General features: G+C 48.8%; 1 long non-coding RNA gene and 4 other non-coding genes across 6 annotated transcripts in view; 4 read left to right on the top strand and 1 right to left on the bottom strand.

The window, feature by feature from the left end:
• Positions 1 to 6,234: 6,234 nt before the first annotated feature.
• Positions 6,235 to 6,306, top strand: TRNAC-GCA (transfer RNA cysteine (anticodon GCA)). The gene has a single exon. It is a non-coding gene; the product is annotated as a tRNA-Cys (tRNA).
• A 944-nt stretch (positions 6,307 to 7,250) lies between these two features.
• Positions 7,251 to 7,322, top strand: TRNAC-GCA (transfer RNA cysteine (anticodon GCA)). The gene has a single exon. It is a non-coding gene; the product is annotated as a tRNA-Cys (tRNA).
• A 6,122-nt stretch (positions 7,323 to 13,444) lies between these two features.
• The window catches only part of LOC131508775 (uncharacterized), a 29,770-nt gene continuing 22,493 nt past the window's right edge, over positions 13,445 to 20,721 (bottom strand). For both annotated transcript variants that reach the window (XR_009260142.1, XR_009260143.1), the window contains exon 5: positions 13,445 to 15,018. This is a non-coding gene — a long non-coding RNA (uncharacterized LOC131508775). The remainder of the gene's footprint in view (positions 15,019 to 20,721) is intronic.
• TRNAC-GCA (transfer RNA cysteine (anticodon GCA)) lies at positions 13,548 to 13,619 on the top strand. Its single transcript has one exon. It is a non-coding gene; the product is annotated as a tRNA-Cys (tRNA).
• On the top strand, positions 18,957 to 19,028 carry TRNAC-GCA (transfer RNA cysteine (anticodon GCA)). Its single transcript has one exon. It is a non-coding gene; the product is annotated as a tRNA-Cys (tRNA).

Below are 20,721 nucleotides of genomic sequence, written 5' to 3'. Positions count from 1 at the left end.
GACTCAAGTTTTAGTACCTACACCGAATGGCACCCTCAAGGTGGCACTTGTTTGGTAGATTGAGGGGTGTGGTCCTTTGGGAAAGCCTTGACTTGTGCGAGTCCCAGAACCAGAAACGTGGTCCAATCCACGACCGTGTTGTGTTGTGAAGGTGATATGTGGACCCGAAGCTGTGTCTCAGCAGGAGAATTACTGGGGAAAGTGGTTACACACACACACACACACACACACACACACTCACTCACTCTCTAGGCCCCCAGTCCAGAGATTCTGATTTACTGAGGCCCCGAGGAACTTCATTTCTCAATAGCACGATTCTTTGTTTTCATCCACCCACATCACAGAAACACCAGACGATTCTCCTGGGCTGCCGCATTTAGCAACTGCTGTTCTGGAGCATTCTAAGGGCCTTTCTAGGCTGACATGAGCGGCTCTGGATGTCTCGGTCATGAGGTGGGGCGAGGAGATGTTGCAGGTCTGCTGGGTGGAAGGAAGCTGGGGCCAGGGAAGGACAAGGAGGGCAGGAATGCATCCAGCCCGCGGTGGAGCTGTTCTCGTGGGCTGACGGAAAGCAAACAGGTGTTTAGGAGCCTGCTCGAACAAGTGGGGGCACGAGCGAAGGCAGGGGTCTCCTTGCAGATCAAGGGGTCTCTCGTTCAAGCCTCCCTTCCATGTTCTACTGATGGCAGGACTGCCTTTCTGCCTCTGGGTCCTGCGGAGCTGAGTCTTCCTGCAAGGAGAGGAGGGAGCCCAGATGGTTTAGATCTTTGCCAGCTGCAGGGGAACTTCTCCAGGGCTGATTCGGGCCCCCTGTTAACACTTATCCCTCAAGCCTTGCAGATGTCACCCATCCTGTGAGTAGTCCCACTCCTGCCACACATGGCCACCTCCACTGTGGGGGGATAATGGAGCTTTGACTCCTCTCGTGTGTACCCCATCCCTACCGAGCACCGGGGCTGTGACCGCAGCGGACCCCCAGGGCTCCTGTCGCTCCGCCCCGGGGCTGCCTCTGCAGGATGTGCACAGAACACAGGATGCACCGAGGGGCTGCGGGCCACGCCAGTCCGGAGACCCTGTGCCCCCCGGGGGCTACTTCCCTGCCCCCTGCCATCACACAGGGACCCCAGTCGCCTGCCTTGCACGGGGACACTGGCAATGCCCTATGGGACATCTGCTTTCCATCTGAGCAGCAGAGACAGGCAGGGCCCACGGGGATGAGTAAGCTGCAACATGTTTTCTCAGGAAGATGTCCAAGGTGACCTGGTCTAGAGAGTTCTTTAATGCTGGCCGCCGGCATTTTGGAGGGAGGCTGGGAAGGCAGTGGTTCTGTTCTAATTAGTGCTCAGTTGTGCTCTGTGCCAGCATCCAGATGGCAGACCAGTTGTCCCTGGAGGGCGTTGGTGTTTCAGGTCAATATACCCGCATCCTGATCACAAGGCACGACGGTGCTTCTAGCCAATGCATTCTTGCAAGCGGTGTCCAACTTCGATGTGTCAGCTTACTGCTCTGTTTTATTCCACTTGACATTCTTATTCGGGAGGTCAGGAGAGCAAAAATCTGAAGCCCGTCCTGCATCATCCCTGCCAGGTGATGCCCCACCCCCCCCTCCCCCAGAACAGGGAACAATAGTAGTCAATAATAATACAAGCGTAGGTGCAACCTGCTCACTCGCATAAAATATTAGCCTACGAGACAAAACCACCATGTTGTAAGGGGCGAGGCAGTTTCTTTGCATGTTTTGAAGAGGGTGGAAGGAAGATGCTGCCTCCTCCAGGAAGCCTCCTAGGCTTTTGTGGAGCTGCGGGCAGGGGCAATCTGGGAGAAAGAGCATAAGCAGAGGTAGGCCATGAAGTGCCTCCAGAGGTGACCTAAGTGCCCCCATAGGGAGTGGGTTGGGAGAGCCCCAAGGGGAGCAGAGGCCAGAGACTGAAGGCCTTTATATTCAGGGCTCGGAATTTGGGTTCAGTCCACCAAAAACCCTTCATCCTTTCTCAGCCTTCCAGACTTTTCTTTGTCCCCTTTGCTCCCTGCATCAACGTTCATCTCTCGCTGAGGTCAGGTCACTGTGCTCTTGTGGAAAAGACACTGCATGGCGCCCCAGACCACTCTGCCCTTTCTCCTCTGGAGGGGCCCTGGCTGGTATTATTTAATCAACTTGATTTCCTGAGGGCTCAGGGCGTAAAACGTGTCTTTTCGAGGTAAGCCGGGAGTCTCTGGGAAGCTGCGTTCATCAGGACTTTATAATGAGAGATGGTTTGGATGAGGGCCCAGGATTGGGGCCAGGAGGGAGTCTGGCATGAGGAGTTCATCTGTCTGAGGCCAAAGAGGGCTTTGTCAAGGGTCCAACCTGTGTGGTTTTTACTTGTGGACTTTACAGACTCAGGACTTAGCAGGTGCAAATGAATGAGAGGTTCAGAACTGTCTGTGTGGATGTTAAGCAAGGCTGCCTAAGGGGCACTTGAGTTTGAAGCGGACCTCTTGGTACCCCATCAGGCCCCTGGTCTTGCCCCCTGACCCCAGTCCCCAGGCCTGGACTTCAGCAGGCCCTCCTCAGTCCTGACATCCCCATCGGCCAGGAGGGAGTGGGGACGGAGAAGCTAGAATTCCTTCCTCCGAGTTCCTTTTGGCTTCTCTGGTATCTGGGAAGTTACCGTCATTTGGGAGCAAGCTTATCCTCTGAGAATCTGGAGGGCAGTCCCTCTGCAGAAGGCATCCAGGACAAGAGGTGGTTTGTGCGTGTGCACTGAGGGGGACTTAGGAAGTGCCTCTGTCGAGTCAAGATGGTAGCAGAATGTTTAGGACTAGGTATGACCCCTGGGAACTGTGACCTGATGCAGTGGTTGGCCAGAAACACTGAAAAGGGGAAAGGCACAGTGACTGCTTGTGTTTTTCCATATCAGTGGGACCAAGACGGGCCCTGTAGAGGGGACTGCGCTGCGTGTCAGGCAGAAGTTACGAGGCTCTTGCCCTGCTCGGGGAAAGTCTCCCAGAGGCAACCAGCCCCCTTCACTCTATCAGCAGTGTCGCCACAGACTCCTGACTGTCTTGATGTGGGAGGGGGGAGCCCCGATTAGTGAGTGTGAACAGTCCTATAATTGGTAATATCTTTGGTGGTGAAGTAATTTCCTTTTTTTTTTTTTTTTTAATTGTCGTTTTTTTGGTGGGGTTGCGGGCGCCTGGGTGGCTCAGTCGGTTGAGTGTCTGACTCTTGATTTTGGTTCAGGTCGTGATCTCATGGCTTGCGGGTTTGGGTCCCTCGTTGGGCTCTGTGGTGACAGAGCTCTCTCTCTCTCTCTGCTTGGGATTCTCTCTCTTTCTCTCTCTGCTCCTCCCCCACTTGTTTGTATGCTAGCACATGAGTTCTCTCTCTCTCTCTCTCTTTCAAAACAAATAAATAAACCTTAAAAAATTGTGGTTTGGGGGTAAAAAATCAAACACTGCAGAGAGATAAGGCCTTACCATGGTGGTTGTGCTGAGACCCTGCCTGGGAGGCCCCATCTGAGCAACCAGCCAGCCTCCACTCCTGGGTTACAAAGAGTGGAGCCTCTCAGGCTTCATCAGAGGCAGGGGACTTGTGGTAAGAACAGAATGGGAGACGTGCACTTCCATGGGGATCCAGGAGTAGTCAGACAACAGGCCTGTGGAGTCTGGGATGGTTTTTGACATCATTAAGAAAGCTTTAGGACTCAGGCCTAAGACACCGTTTCTCCAAGGAGATCTACCTGATACCACTCCTGACCGAACATCTATACAACCTCATTCACAGTTTCTGTTCACCAATTATTTCAACATGCTTATAGACTTTATGGTCAATTTGTGTTTGTCTGTTGGACTTTCTCCTCTGCATTCAGTTCCTCTTCCCTTCTCCGTGTCTGTTGTGTTAAGCATCTTGAAGAGAGATAATCCGATTGGTTATTATCCCTGTGTGGGCAGAACCACAGGTCACTGGGTTCCCTGTTTATTGGCCAGGAGTGGAGAAAAGCTAAGCTGAATAAGATCCTGAGAGAGATACGAAAAATATATTCCATCTGTAAAACAGGAAGAGGATGCTCTGTAAAAAAGAATCAGTTACAGAACAAGAAAAGGCTCTTAGAAATCAAAAGAAATAAAAAGTTCAATAGTTTGAAAAATAGCGTTGAGGTGGTTTCCAAGTAAAACAAACAAAAAGATAAAAGAATAGATAATAATAGAGATTAAAAGTAAAAAAGTTAGAAGTTGACACCAGGGGGTGCAAAAACCAACTAGTAAAAGTTCCAGAAAGAGAAAATGATGGAGGGAACATTGTACAAGAAAATTGCCCATGATGAAAGGGCACGGGTTTCCATTAGAAAAGACCCTCCAAGGGGCGCCTAGGTGGCGCAGTCGGTTAAGCGTCCGACTTCAGCCAGGTCACGATCTCGCGGTCCGTGAGTTCGAGCCCCGCGTCAGGCTCTGGGCTGATGGCTCAGAGCCTGGAGCCTGTTTCCGATTCTGTGTCTCCCTCTCTCTCTGCCCCTCCCCCATTCATGCTATGTCTCTCTCTGTCCCAAAAATAAATAAAAAACGTTGAAGAAAAGACCCTCCAAGCCCCTAGAACAATGATCCTCACCAGATACATTATGGTGTAATTATAGGACACCAGGACTAAATGGAAGCTCTTAAAAGTTCAAAGAGTGAAACAATAGGTGATACACAAAGGAAAGGGAATTATGATGTATTTAATTTTTCAGTAGCAATACTAGATGCTAGAACACCATAGGAAAAATCCTTCACGATATGAGGGACTATGACTTGTCCATCCAGACTGCTAATCAAGTCTGTGGGTAGAATTACAGACATTTGCAGACATGTGAGTTCTTTAAAAATTTACCTACCCTGATTTTGTGGTAGTTGGAGGAGGTCCTCTGCCAAGCTAAGTGAGTAAATTAAGAAACATTCAAGACTCAGAAGCCAGGAAAGCAGGACTCCCAAACAGAGAGAGAGGTGGAAAGAATGTTCTTGTGAGTGTGTAGCAGGCTTTTTTAGGGCAACCAGAAGGATCAGGAAGATAGATGGATACTGGAAAACAATAAAAGGAAATGTTAATTATCTGATAGCTTTCATAAGTGGAAAATTGTTTTGAAAGGCACTTTTTGGCATGATTAAAGCTTGTGGAAAATCTTAGAAATTCAAAGAAAACTAAGCAGTTGAAGCATAAGGCTATCACTAACTTCAGGAAAAACAAAAAGTTCCACCAGAATTCTTAGTTCTACTTAGCACTATGAACACTATTAACTGATAACAATGAAAATATTAAACATAGAAACATAGAAAATTATTTAACCAAAAGTCAAGATATAATAGAAAACTGAGAAGGGAAGAAGGCATATAAGTTATCATCCTCATCATAAAAGTAAGACAGTTGATGTCCAGACTTGGTTAAGTTAGATATTGCATATTATCAGATATTTATATTATTTGAAATCATGGTGGCAAATATACTAAAAGAAATGGACAAAAGTGTGGAGAATGATTGCCTCTGGGTAGCAGGAGGGAGATACAGAGGACTGAGGTTTTTGTGATAAGCTTGAAAAACAGTATTTGACTTTTAAAAATGATTGCACAAGATACTTCAATAAAAACAAAAAAAATATATTAAAAACCTCCATGTCCTGTGGGTGGAGGTGTAGTTCAGGATAGAGCCTTTCGCTCTCGCTCAAGAGTTCCCTGGCTGGAATCCAGAGGCCCTGTGTAGTCCTCATATCTCCCTGTCTCCATGATGTTTCTAGGACAACTCCCTGATCTAGGTCAGGGACTGGAAATTTCACTAATTTCCACAGCTGCTCCCACCACCACCCTCCAAGGTTAACGAATAGATGCACACACTGGAAAGACATCTTCAGCTATAAGTAATGCATGTGTCTCCAAAGAGGTTAGGCAGGATCGTTTCAAGTTGTCGTTTTGTGGTGTAGAACAAGAGAAAAACAGTCAAGTAAATCCTAAAGGTCCTTCTAGTAGTTAAAGTCAATGCTCCTTCCTGCTGCTGCTGCTGCTGTCACCACAGACTGAAGAAAATGGGGAGATGCAGGCATAGGAAGAGGTAAGGCTGCGGCCTCTGAGGACTGGAGGGGGACCTCTCTGGGATGAGTTTGCGAAGGGATAAATTGCTGGTTTTATCCGCTCTCTAGAGACAAGTAGAAACTCCCAATGTGTTATAGGAGTAATGGGTGTGACTATGAACATGAAAGGTGCTTATTAGACACCTATACTAAGCAAGGGGGTATAGCTCAGAGGTAGAGCATTTGACTGCAGATCAAGAGGTCCCTGGTTCAAATCCAGGTGCCCCCTGCTCTATTGGTTTTCCTATTCGCAGCTGTTGCCAATATTCTGATTTCATTTCATCCATGCTAATTATGATCCTTCCTAAAATTGGAAGCCATCGCACAATGGCAATCTGGGTGGATTGCCCACACTAATACCCTGGGTATCCCTCCTCCTCTTGGCATCTAGCCTTCCCCCACCCCCCTTCTGTATACATCTCATTTCTTCAACTCTTAAAGGGTCATCAAAGAGAGGGCAGGGACTCATGCGGAATTCTGCTTGGCTTTTCCAAGGCAGACCAGAGTAGATATAGCAGACTTCCCGGGAACAGACCCTAGATGGTAACCTTAAATTATCACTCTCAGCCCTCCTTCCCACCTAAACCAGTTTGGCACAGTGGACCTGTGGTGAGACCTACAGAGACGAATCACAGCATCCGGGTTCTCTCCAGGTAGGATGGGCATTTCCTCCGGGGACCTGGTTTTTCTCACACCAAAGCTCACTCACACCCTTGTTTCAACCTTGTGGGTCTACGAACGTCTGGCTTAGCTACTCAAACAAGGGAGACAGGAATTCTGCAGTGTTGCTGCTATAAATCCCAACTAACAGAGCTCTGCAACACTGGATTAGAGTCCATCTCTGTCTTCAGTGAAGGGAGAAAGGCGAGGGGCTGGGAGCCCCGATAGGTGGGTAATTTTGGAGACAGCTGGCCAGCTCTTGGGCTAAAGCAAAAAAGAAATGGGTTGGGAGTTTGGGAGTTCCTCAGGCGGCTTCCCTCCTTTTTTCCTCTCTAATGACCCCTCCAGGGACTGAGGCTTGGAAAGCTGCAGAGCTTAGAGAGGATGTCTTACCGTGAACCAGGTCTGGCAACTTCCAGAAAGTCAGTCCTGGAGGGGGGCCATGACTTCATTTTGCAGAGCTGAGTGTTACCAAACAGCTGAAAGGTGTTAATTATGTAGCATCTATAGTGTGGGGGTATAGCTCAGGGGTAGAGCATTTGACTGCAGATCAAGAGGTCCCTGGCTCAAATCCAGGTGCCCCCTTATTTATGTGCAAGTTTGGGTAGTCCTTCCCTGCCCCCTCCCCCCCCCCCCAGCCCACTTACCATCCTGTGCTGCCAGTTAAGAAGAAAGGTACCAGGAGGTTGTGCACAAACTGTCCAGTTACACTCATGGACTCATTGAACATCAACTATTGGCAGGTGCCAAGCACTTTGCTGTGCTCTGATGGTGGGAGGACAAGTTGTTTCTTGCATACATGTAGCAACAACAGGGAGACCTCAGGAGCTCCCGTGGGATGTCTGGTTTGATCCTGAGAGTGACTGCGGTGAGGTAGGGGTGTCGCCCCGGATAAGTTGCTTCACTGTTTTATGTCTCAGATTTTCCATCTATGAAATGGGGGATAATAATAGTACCACCTAACAGGGTTTGTGTGTGTGTGTGTGTGTGTGTGTGTGAGAGAGAGAGAGAGAGAGAGAGAGAGAGAGAGAATTTAAAGCAGTTAATGCTTTAAGGTAAATGATAGCAAGTCTTTTTATTATTTTTTTAATGTTTGTTTATTTTTGACACAGAGAGAGAGAGAGAGACAGAGACAGAGCGTGAGTCGGGGAGGGGAAGAGAAAGAGCGAGACACAGAATCCGAAGCAGGCTCCGGGCTCCGAGTCGGCAGCACAGAGCCCTGCAGGGCTCGAACCCACCAACCGCGAGATCACGACCTGAGCCGAAGTTGGACGCTTAACCGACGCAGCCACCCAGGAACCCAAGTCTTTTTATTATTGGACTATTTTGGAGAATGTCTGCTAAAGGAAATAACTTTGGTCTTAGTGGATGTTGAAACCTCGGGACCAATGTCCTCTGGAGAAGTTATAAAACCAGGCCACCAGTGGCTAGGGGGGTCCTTGTGTCTCCGTTCCCTGGGGCCGAGATGCTGTGACTGGTATCAGCAGATTCCCGACGAAGAAGGAGTTCATGGGGCTTCTCATGCTACTTGAATTTCTTTCTGAAGAATTGTTCCCACAAAGCCCGATTTACGGAGTAAAGCCCCTGAATCTCTGTTGAGCGCAGACGGTTTGAACCAACAGGCCATTTCTGTCCGTGGACTCCCGGGCCAATGAGAGACAAAGACCACCCTCGGCAGCTTCTTTAAACATGAAGGGAACAGAAGCGCGCGTTGAATGGCAGCGTGGTTGCCGCCTGAACTTGCTTGTTCCCCTTGAATCCAAGTGGCCCGGGAGGCGGGGCTCTGCAGTTTTGATGGAGAGAAAGGGTAATCTCCTGGCGCCTGGTGAAAACCAAGGAAGCAAAGCCGACTCTCTCCTCGCTGCGTCCTGGGTCCTGAGTTGCCAAGGGCTGTGGGGTCGGCAGGAACAGTTGCTGGAGGGGCCTGGTGCGTTTGGGGAGAGACACCAGGTCGGGGAGCCTGCAGGGCTCGGTGGGTCCTGCTCTGGGTCTTGGCTTCACACAGCTGCGGTTCAAGGCCATGCTCCCTCTGCTGAGCCTTACACACACCCAGTCAACCCATACCACACGTCCGGTGATCCCCTTGGCCTGACTTTCTCTCTTTTTGCTGATATTTTTCTCCCATTTCCAAGGCCAAGTGATCGACTGGCTTCTTGAGGCCTTCCGAGTCCAGTAGTGTGTGGGAATAAAGGCTGGCGTCTCAGACAGACCCCCTGCCCCCCTGGGAGACCCGTGAGATTGGGAGAAAAAGCCCCCTGGTGCTGACAATGCTGTGGGCTCCTGAGTCGCGCAAGGGACTCAGAGCTGGAACGTGCTTTGGTCCAGAAGGTTCCTGGCCAGCACTCAGCCACTTACCGAGGGTGGGGGATCTTGATGTTTAACACCAGTCCCGTGAATAAAATTGCGAGTAGCGGGCATGGAAATGTGACCCAGAGACCTCTCCGTCCGCTGTCCGGTGTACCAGAGACAGAAGCCCAAGCGGGCTCCGTGCTGTTAGCCCAGAGCCCGACGCGGGGCCTGAACTCACGGACTGTGAGGTCATGACCTGAGCCGAAACCAAGAACTGGACGAGGCTGAGCCACCCAGGCACCCACGGGAGAGGGCGTAGGATAGCTGAAGAGAGGGGTCTCTGAGGTATGGAGGGAAACCAGGGAGCTGTGGTCTAGCGGCTTCGATTCTGTCTGTTAAGCAGAGGCAGCGTCTTGTGTTGGAGTCTGGGGACGGAAGTGGGGGAGGGAAGCCTATCCCTGCTGAGTCCACAATCTGAACAAAGGAGGTGGAGTGTCTGCTGCGGGGAGGGGTGTCGTTTTATCGGAGCTGTGATCGCGTTCCGCACCTCTGTGAAGTCAACCTTTTGCGGACACTGAGAAAATTGCTGTCCGCTAAATACACTTGTCCCCACCCGGGTCAGCACAGGAAAAGTGCTAGTGATTTCCTTCTCTAGCTCCCTGTTTTTTATTCTGTGCAAATGCCAACCCAAGGAGTCTTAGGTCACTCTCAGTAGTAGCCAAGGTTGCTTGGTGCCTTGTGTAGATCCTGGTCCCAGTGTCTGTCAGCCACACGCTGACCGTCTTTTGAGTGATCCCAACTGCGAAAGAAATCTGTTAGCTCCATGGACTCTTAGGGATTTTTTTTTTTTTTTTTTACCAGTTCTGTCCCAGGATGCAAGGATCTCATCTCTCAACTCCCAGGGTCTCTTCCTATAGTTGCCAAAAGAAGACGATAAAGGAGAGAAAAAGAACCTAGAACTTACAGGACAAAGAAGATATTTATTTATTTATTTATTTATTTATTTATTTATTTATTTTATTTAGAGACAGAGCACAAGTGGGGAAGGAGCAGAGAGAGAGGGAGACATGATCTCAAACAGGCTCCGGGCTCACAGCACAGAGCCCAAAATGGGGCTTGAACCCACGAAGCTGTGAGATCATGACCTGAGCCAAAACCAAGAGTCGGACGCTTAACCGACTGAGCCACCCAGATGCCCCAGAAGATAGACAATTTAAGCCAAAATATTATCAGTATTAACGTTAAATATAAATGTATAAAATGCCACAGGAAAACCACAAAGAATGTAACTGGATTTAAAAAAAAAACTATAGGCTGTTCACAAGAGATAGACAGAAAACATAAGGATATAAATACATTGAAAATAAATTGACAGAAAAAGATGTAACTATGACGACTATATATTGTGTTGCCATATTAATATCAGACAAAATCATTTCTGAGGCAAAAATCATTACCAGGGATAAAGACAGTCATTTTGGATTGATAAAAAGTTCAATTCACCAGTTAGGCACAACAATGCTAAATTTGATGCACCTAATAACAAGGCCTCAAAACGTATTTAAGCAAAAATGAACAGATTAAAAAGGAGAAATGGACAACCTTCTGATCGTGTGAGAGATCTTTAAAACCCTCTTTTGTGAATTGCTAGGACAAGTGGGTATAAAATCAGAAAGATATGTGGGGCACCTGGGTGGCTCAGTTGGTTAAGCATCCTATGTCAGCTCAGGTCATGATCTCATGGCTCACGAGTTCAAGCCCTGCATCTGGCTCTGTGCTGATGGCTCACGGCCTGGAGCCTGCTTCAGATTCTATGTCTCCCTCTCTGCCCCTCCCCTGCTCACACTCTGTCTCTCTCTCTCTCTCTCTCTCAAAAATAAATAAACATTAAGAAAAAAAGAAAGATATGAAAGATTTGAACAACGTGATTAACAGACATGACCTAATTAACACATAAAGAACTTTCTACTCAAGGATTATAGAATGTGCATTTTTCCCCCCAGTCACTCATGGAACATTCACAAAAATTGACCATATTCTGAGCACAAAGCAACTCTCAACAAATTCCAAAGTATTTAAATCACAAAGAGTATGTATTCTGACCAAAATAAAGTTAAAATCCAATAACAACAAATAATAAGAAAACCCAACAAATAGAAAATCCCCATCTTGGAAATTTCCTAATTTTCTAATACTTCTCAATAATCCAGGGGTCAAAACGGAAATTGCAATTGAATTAGAAGTTAGAAAATAGGTGAACTATGTGATGATGAAAATACTAGATATTGAAACTTGTCAGTCGTAACCATAACAGGCATGTACGGGGCAATTTAAAGCCTTCCTGTGTCCACAGCATTATGAAGAGAAAAGGTGAAAATTAGCTAACTCTGCATCTACCCTCAAAAAGGTATAAAGGGACAGTATATAAATCCAAAGGAAAAATAAAGGAGTAATAAAGGTTAATTAATGAAAGCATAAATTGATTAAGTAGAAAACAAATATACAAGAGATAGAACCAGTAGAGCAAATGTTGTCCTTTGAAACAAATAATAAACATGATAACCCAGACAAGACTGACAAAGGAAAAAGAGAAAACACTAATAATCTGTATAAGAGATATTTGAAAGGATACATTATTACAATTTCCAAAGACATTAAAAAGATCATAAGATTAAGAAAAAAGATCATAAGCCTATCTTATGAGTGGCTTTGTGCCAATAAAGTATAATATTTAGATGGCATGGAAAAGTTTCAAGAAAAATATAGCTGACACAAATGGAGTTAGTGAGGTTAGCAGGACTGAGCTGGGTCCATGGAAAAATACAAGATTTTAGCTGATAGACGTGGTGTAGCATACCAACTTCCTACACAGTAAGTGATAAAGCTATTCACTCTCACTCTCCTGTCTTCCAACAAGGTCATTTCCTTCACCCAAACTTCCGCTCTTGCATGGTCCCTCCAAACTTCCCTGTAAATACGTGATATACATGTATCCATATAACTGATGAAGGGTCACAGCGGACAAACACGAATGAATCTCAGAAACATGAGGTTGGGTGCAAGAAGCCAGACTCAAAAGAATAAACCCAAGAACGGGCAAACTGATCCATGGCCATAGAGTGGTGGTTATCCTTGGGGAGAGGGAGCGATTGGGAAGGGGGTCCAAGGGAACGAACCCCAAGGGGTTTTAGAAATCTTCTGTATCTTGATTTGGGTGGTGGTTACCTGGGTGTATGTCTGTGTAAAAATTCACTGGGCTGTACGTTTCAGATCTGTGTGTTTCATGTAGATGATACTTCGCTAGAAAGTAAATAAAAACAAGTTAATTACATCTTTCATTCCTAGAACGTCTTATTTGATTAGCTTTTCAAATGTATGCGAGCGCTTCTCAGTCTTCTGCTCCTCGATTTCGTTTTCATTTCTCCCTCTTAAGATACCCTTTGATTTGTGCAAATAATCTCAGAGGTGGAGTCTTTGCAGGTCAAGTTCCAATGTTTACTATCTCTGGTGACTCTCATGAATGTTGGCTAGTTCCCTAGGATGTTTTAAATTTTGTTCTGCAGAGTGACATAGGGCTTTCTATGTGCCAGTCCTGGTTCAAGTACTGTACGTGGATTAACTCATCTAATCAACGTGCCAAGGCATCAAGTCCATGCTATTATTATTTTACAACTTACACAGAGGAGGGCGTAAAGAAGGGGAGTAGCCGGCCGAGGGTCTCCGAGCTGGGGCAGGACTTGGACCCAGGCTTATCTGCCCTCAGAGTCTGTGCCGTTGGCTTCTCTGCCACGCTGCTTCTTTCACACTTAGATTTGTTAAAACCTACCCAGGGGGGCTCTTGGAGGCTTGTTTCTTGCTGCATCATTTCGGGGAGGATTTTCATTGGCCTAGGAGCCCGTGGCCCCATGCACACCGAGTCCACCTTGAATTAAAACAACTGCGTGTCATTTTCCCCACCGGCTGAGGAGGGCACACTCAGGGCCCAAGCCAGGTCAGCCAGCCAGGGGCTCAGGCTTGCCCTGCCTCTTGTCTTGAATCACTCGCTCCTTTAAGAGCTTACCCCGATCTCGGCTCAGGCCGTGATCTCATGGTTCGTCGAGCCCCGTGTCAGGCTCCTCGCTGACAGCTTGGGATTCTCTCTCTCTCTCCCTCTCTCTCTGCCCCTCTCCTGCTAGTGCTGGTGCGCTCTCTCTCAAAACAAATAAATAAACTTAAAAAAAAAAAAAAAGAAATCGGTGTAGAAGTAAGAGTTTCTACAGCCTTCCAGCCAGGAGAGGAGATCTCCAGGGCTCCAAGGGAAAGGCTGGTGGGTACGAAGGGGCATGCCAATAATAGGGGGAGATGGTCGGTTTGTTCATGCTTTGGGGGATTCCTAACTCCACTTGGCCACCTACTTCTTTTTTTTTTTAATGTTTATTTTTGACGGAGAGAGCGGTCTGTCCCGGCTGCTCATCGCTTTACACGGAGTCTGGGTATGGCTGTCCAGACGAAGAATATTAATTAAGCCAGGCCACAACAGAAGGGGGTATAGCTCAGGGGTAGAGCATTTGACTGCAGATCAAGAGGTCCCCGGTTCAAATCCGGGTGCCCCCTTATTTATTCCTAATTTATATTGGTGCTGCATTTTTTTTTTAAAACTTCCTCTTCCTTATTAGATGTCAACGGAAAGTTGTTTTTCTTCCCTGGAACCAGCAAACTGGTGAAGCATCATACCAAAGTTGGGGGTTCTTACCTCAAAATAGAGCTGGGACTCACTGAGGAGTCTATAAGAATGCCATTTTCCAGGCCTCACCCCAGAGCAATGAAGTCAGAGTATCTGGGCTGGAGCCCAGTTAGGGTGAGAGCTCCTCGGAGTTGAGAACCAGCCTTAGCTAGCTTCCAGGAAGCCTTCTTAGACCCAGGCTGCCTCATCCCCACTCTGTGTGCCCAGCACCTTGCGTTCTGGACCTCCTCCCATTCAGCCCTAAGTATACATCATCGGAAGGCGACGTTGACGGTGTCTTCCAGAGATGTTAACTGTCTCTGCCTCAGTTTCCTCAGTCCTCCCCCTTTTTAATCCGGGCAATCTCTGTGCACGGGAGGGGGGGAGTGGTCTTCTCTTTCCAAGCCAAAGCACCAGGATCTGTGGCTCAGACAGCAGGCTCTCCTGGGGCCGAGAGAGTTTGTAGAGGATGAATTCTCTACCTGTCCAAGTGCACGGTTAGCTTGAGGAACCATTAAAGCCAGTGGTATGTCCTCCTCAAACCTTCAAAGTAAACTTCTGCATGAGGGACCGGTGAATTATATATCACCCGTCTCAAAACTGAAGAATGTAATGGCTTCCTGTGGTCTGGAGGACAAGCCGCTGAGCATTTTGGTAGACAATCCCAGAATTCGCCGTGAGTCCCGAGATCCCCGCGTGGAATTCGGAAATCTGTCATGATTTCTATGATCCCTTACACCAATCATCTTTTTTTTTTAATATATATTTTTTGCTGTTTGTTTATTTCTGAGCGAGAAAGGGGCAGAGTGCGAGTGGGGACGGGCAGAGAGAGAGACACACGCAGAATCTGAAGCAGGCTCCTGGCTCCGAGCTGTCAGCACAGAGCCCAACGCGGGGCTCGAACTCACACCCGGTGAGATCACGCCCTGAGCTGAAGTCAGACGCTTAACTGACTGAGCCACCCAGGGGCCCCACACCAATCTTCAATCATCTTCAATGACCTTTCTCCCGACTCCCTAAAACACATTTCACGATCCTCTAGGCCTGTATCAACAGCAAAACTCTATGCGTTAGATGGGCTAAAAACAGGTTCTCACAATAAATTAGTTGACAGCAAGAAAGCCTCAATCTCTTTATGCTAGACGGCAGGAAAATGCGGCAGAGAAACGGCCACTGAGGACAGCGCGGTCAGACTTTGTCTAACTTGACAAGCCGGCAAAAAGCTCTCTGTCTGACACCCCGGGTTGCAAATTTTCTTTGTCTTCCGTTATCAGCACACAACATAAGTCCCTGAAAAAAGAGACAAAACCTCTTTTTATCTTCAGTGATGTGCTTCAGAGTTTCTCTTTCATTAAAGCTCTTTCCTTTTTGTTGGCGAGAGACTCGAATTTCTTAATTAGTGCTTTTTTCCCCCTGTTTCATAAACACTTGGAACTTTGGCTGAGGGCCTGGCGGCTTGTCGCTTTCCTGTCTCTGCCCTCCCACGACACCTCCTGATCTTGAAGATGACCTCTCTGGGGGCTCCTGGGGTCACAATCTCAGGGTTCGCGCTTTGAACCCCCCCCCCCCCCAGAGCTTCAGATGCTGTCTCCTTTTCTCTCTGCCTCTCCCCGTTCACTCTCCCTCTCTCTCAAAAAATAAATAAATGTTAAAAAAAATGGAAAGAAAATGGCCCCTTTGATGACAGCCTCCATCTGTCACCCCATTACGACTTCTGGTCCTGCGGGTCCTATCGTCCTAGCCTGGTGGCTCAGTGGGGCCCTTTCTTCCTCCTCGCCCTCTCCCCATGAGACTCCCCCTCCCTTTTCAGGATTCCTTGCACCTCTGCCTTCAAACCCCCAACTGGAGGGAGCGCCTTCTGTCCCGCACTGCCCTTCTGGGTCCCCTTCTTGGGATGCCCCGAGCTTAGTGGAGGATTTTAGAACCAGGCTGACACTTGTATTTGCCTTGGCTCCCTCGGCCTTCAGCCTCAGTAATGTCAACGCCACATAACGATCCTTCCAGGGCTCGGGCTTAGCTCTAATGTGTTCACAGAGTCCACCCCACTGCGGTGACAGAGAGGCCTGGGTGAGGCAGAGTGCCAGTATCCCCACCCCTACCCGGTGTCCTTTGTAGCCTCCTTCTTGTCGTGGCTTCACAGAAGAAAAACTACACATCCCAGCCTCCCTTGGAGGTAAGGGAGGCCAAGCAACATGCCGGAGGCCCTTAAAGGGCCAGTGCAGTCCCAAGCGCAGAGCAAGAGGACGGGGCTCCCTGGTGCCGGGGCTCAGTAGGTCCATAGCAGGCAGAGAGGCCTTCCATTTCCTCCTCCCCTCCTGGGGGCCCACGGAATTGGGCAGAAGCCGCACCTGCCTCTCCTTGTCCCTCCGGAGGGCTCCCTAGTGCCCCTGATGGAGCCATCTCCCTCTTAAGGGAAAGAGGCCTACATACAAGGCCCTGTGTACAGTCCCCATCACTGGCTGGGGCCTATCCCTTCCTCCGCTGTCTTGCTCCAAGTATGAATATAAAATTTTTTTTTTTAATGTTTATTTTAGAGATAGAGCACAAGCCGGGGAGGGGCAGAGAGAGCCGGAGGCAGAATCCGAAGCAGGCTGCAGGCTCCAAGCTGTCAGCGCAGTGCCCGACGTGGGCCCCGAACGCACGAACCATGAGATCGTGACCTGAGTCGAAGTCAGATACCTAACCAATCGAGCCACTCAGGCACCCCACTCCAAGTGTGAATATCAAAACCTTTCTCTCCCTTTGGAAATGTTATCATCACCCTTCGACTTTATTGCGAGTCTCAGCTGACCTGGGAGGTGACCTCCTACACGGTTTCTATGCCTTTCGAGCGTGCCCTCCCTGTACCCTGGGCACCAGAGCCTGAAGTCTGAGAGGCCACTCCGGAGGCTGAGAGGTCGGGGCGGGAAGGCAGGCGTGGAAGAGCATGGTGTGTGGCTAAGAGGCGGGCAGGTGCCGGGGGTCTCAAGAAGGCAGCGGGCTGGCCCTTTGCCTTCAGAGCAACCAAGGACATCTTGGATCCTAGCTGGGTGGACAGTGGACAACCCGTGTGTGAAACCAGAGTGACGGCACCGGAGGGGAGGGGAGGGGGCTGGAGACTGGCAGAAACAAGAAATGCCTGCACAACCGCAGCAGAGGTGGTGGGTGAAGGACAAACCCGGAGGGGCCCAGGGAAGAGGGAGGAGTCAAGATGAGGGCAGCTGCAGAGCGGGGGGAAGGAAGGAACGTCTGCAGTGCTTTCTCTCGGTTACTTGTAACCACTCAGTCAGTACCTGGAAGGTGGGACTGTGCCGACATTGGGTTATTACACGCGTAAATTGGAAAATTGAAGAATCCCTCACCCACTCGTTGGCAATAGCTCTTTGGTTTATTTCCTTCCAGAGGAGATTATATATTATATATATATGTTATATATAATATACACATTTTAGGGGTGCCTGGGTGGCTCAGTCTGTCAAGCATCCGACTGCAGCTCAGGTCCTGATCTCCCAGTTTGTGGGTTCGAGCCCCACGTCGGGCCCTGTGCTGAGAACTCGGAGCCTGGAGCCTGCTTCGGATTCTGTGTCTCCCTCTCTCTGCCCACCACCCGCTGACACTCTCTCTCTCTCTCAAAAATAAATAAAAAACATTTTAAAAATTAAAAAAAATATATGCATTATATGTATATAACATAAAATATTAATGTCCAATACATAATAAAATATATATAACAAATGTATATAACAAATATATATATAACAAATGTATATAATGAAATATTTAAAATAGGAAAATTTATATTTAAACATATTAAATATATACTAACTATACATTATGTATTTTATATATAAAAATTTAATATATGTTTACACATAAATACCTTTGTATGTATGTGTAATCTTTCTTATCATCTAATGATATGTATATATAGTATCTTTTTAAAATTTTTAATGTTTGATTTATTTATGAGACAGAGAGAGACAGAGCATGAGCAGGGGAGGGGCAGAGAGAGAGGGAGACACAGAATCCGAAGCGGGCTCCAGGCTCTGAGACGACAGCACAGAGCCCAACACGGGGCTCGAACTCACAAACCGCGAGATCATGACCTGAGCCGAACTCTTAACTGACTGAGCCACCCAGGCGCCCCTATATAGTATCTTTTTAAAAGCCCAAAGGATCTCACATCATATGCCGCCTAGTTTGCTTTTTGGCCTTCATGATCTTGTTTATGAGTCCTCTCATAGATAGCGCTCTGGGCTTATTTCATCATTTTCTGTCGCATCACAGCCCATCCTGTGACACCATGTTTGTAACCTAATCCCCGTTAATGGATATTTAGGTGGTTTCCAGTTTATTGCTAATACAAAAAAAGGAAATGCTGCGATGAATCTCCAGATACGTGTGCCTTTGTGTACTCATGGGACTATTAGAGGAAGAAATCCCTAGGAGCGGGAGTCTCCTAGCGTATAATTTTTCCTAAGTAACTTTTTTTTTTTTAAAGGCCACATGTTCGGGGCGCCTGGGTGGCGCAGTCGGTTAAGCGTCCGACTTCAGCCAGGTCACGATCTCGCGGTCCGTGAGTTCGAGCCCCGCGTCAGGCTCTGGGCTGATGGCTCGGAGCCTGGAGCCTGTTTCCGATTCTGTGTTTCCCTCTCTCTCTGCCCCTCCCCCGTTCATGCTATGTCTCTCTCTGTCCCAAAAATAAATAAAAAACGTTGAAAAAAAAAAAAATTAAAGGCCACATGTTCGATATGGAAAGCTTGAAAGATAAATAAAAGCACAGAAAAAAAAAAGAAAAAGTTGAGATCATGTATAATTTCATGCAGACACATTGTTTTGCAACCTGCCTTTCCATTTGGCAAATTCTCGTGGTTGTTCTTCCGTGTAATTAAATAACCTTCGGACGTGGGCTCTGAACCTTCTCTCGGCACAGGGGAAGGCGCTGTCACCTGGTCACAGGTATGTCACCGTCCCAGTGTGCCTGACATGCAGTGGATGGGGAACAGTGGGAGGGAGTTTCCTGCATGATTTTAAGGGTCTGCCCACCTGTAAGGGTCAATGAGGCTACTGGGCACCCACAGCCAGGTGCACACAGAAGAGATACACGAAGAGGACGGGCTGGTTTCCTGCGGGAGGGAGGCCAGAGCTGAGAGGAGCAGAGTTGGCTAGGACAGTCCAACCAGCAAAACTGAACCCCGGTGTATTGACACAGGTACAAGGTGTTAATAATACATCACCATGCCAGTTAAGGGGGTATAGCTCAGGGGTAGAGCATTTGACTGCAGATCAAGAGGTCCCCGGTTCAAATCCGGGTGCCCCCTTCCTTTACTAGCTTTTAATCACAAGTGGGTCCTATATTGCCTGGTCCTCCTTGGCCAGAACACCCGGCAAAGAAAGATGAAGTAAATCAAACCCTCTGCAGGCCAGAGCCCCTGGTCTGAGGCTCTAGCCCCCAGCTCTTGGAGCTCCCCCTGGGGCCCGCTCCAGACTCAGCCCCACCCCTTGCAGAAGAGCAGGATTTCTGTTGGCTCTGGAGGACTGACTCCAAGGAGTTAGTATAGAAGATGACAGAGGACTGGCCTTCCCTGCCTCTTTTCTCTCTCTCCTCAGTGTAGAGTCACCAGCTCCAGTGAGGGAAAGGAAGCTCGAACCCCATTCCCCAAATCAGTAAGGACAAGAACAGGTAAGGTGCACCTGTCCTTAAAAGCTCATCTCACTGTGACAGGGAGACTTCTGGCCTCCCACGTGAATCCCAGAACTCCTTTAGACACTGGCATACCCCTCATGTCTAGTCGGACCTCTACTGCAGGTGGAAGGCATTCCTGCCCTCCTTCTGCACAATCCCCTGCCCACACCAGCCACCCATGGCCAAGGACATCTGGGTCAGAGCAGGGCTGTGTCACTGGAGGGCTCCGGGCTCCTCTAAGGCCAAGGGTCCCCGGGGGGACTGCCCATCGCAGCCCCTGGTGTGTGAGGGGGTAAGGGCAGCGAGGTGTGTGCTTTCTCGGAAATACAGCTCACAGGCTCCAGATCAGACTGCCTGGATCGGAATAGTTGGGCGTGGCCATCAGCCCAGAGCCCGACGCGGGGCTCGAACTCACGGACCGCGAGATCGTGACCTGGCTGAAGTCGGACGCTTAACCGACGGCGCCACCCAGGCGCCCCAACAGACTCTATTTTTAACAAGCCCATGGGATGATCCCGGTGGAAAGTCAGAATTGGAAACCGCCAATTTAGTTCGGTGCCCCGTGTTACAGGCTTGAAAAGAGGCCATAATTAAGAGACGTTCCCAAGCACACACACCTGATTAATAATAGGGTTGGGGCCAGATCTCACACGGCTGGTCTTGGGCTCTTTCCACTTCCCAAACCTGGTGCCAGACATGACGCCACATAATGACCCGGATCATGTCCACCAACCCCCCCATCCGGTACTAAATGAGATAAGCTCACGGCGGCCTGGAAATCTGACCCAGGGATCTCTTGACCCGCAGTCGGATCTTTTCCCCTGAGCCAGGAGCTCACTTCAAATTGTTTCCTGGTTGGGACCTCCCAATACCTGGTAGTTGCTGTTTATTCCCATCCCCGTGTCCTGGCTGACTCACCCTCTCCTGGCCATCGGCTCCCTCCCCTTTCCCTCTGACCCCTCATTTGAGTGCCCAGAAGCCCCCTCTGCCCTGCCCAGTACCCGCCCCCACTTGTGTCTCTAGCTGGTACGCTTTGGTGTTCCCCCCGACCTTCCCTCCTCACTGCACCTCCTCCTGGGCTCATTTGTTCTTGCCCCCCCAGACCCCCCCCCCCCCCAGCCTCTCCTGTTCAAGACACTTCTTCATCCCAAGGCCAAATCCTTGGGCTGAGTCTAGGGGAGGCATTTGGCCAGGAAGGCTGAAGTCACCTTCCCTGTGAGCAGCCCCATCTGCCTCAGAAGGCCTCACATCTGGGACTCAGCACACCTGGAGGGGGCAGGGATGCCTGTTTGGGGTACCAAAGCCCAAAAGCCTTCTGAATGGGCACG

Source organism: Neofelis nebulosa, chromosome 4, assembly GCF_028018385.1.
Source record: "Neofelis nebulosa isolate mNeoNeb1 chromosome 4, mNeoNeb1.pri, whole genome shotgun sequence".
NCBI classification, from domain to species: domain Eukaryota; kingdom Metazoa; phylum Chordata; class Mammalia; order Carnivora; family Felidae; genus Neofelis; species Neofelis nebulosa.
This window is presented reverse-complemented; position numbering and strand designations above follow the sequence as displayed.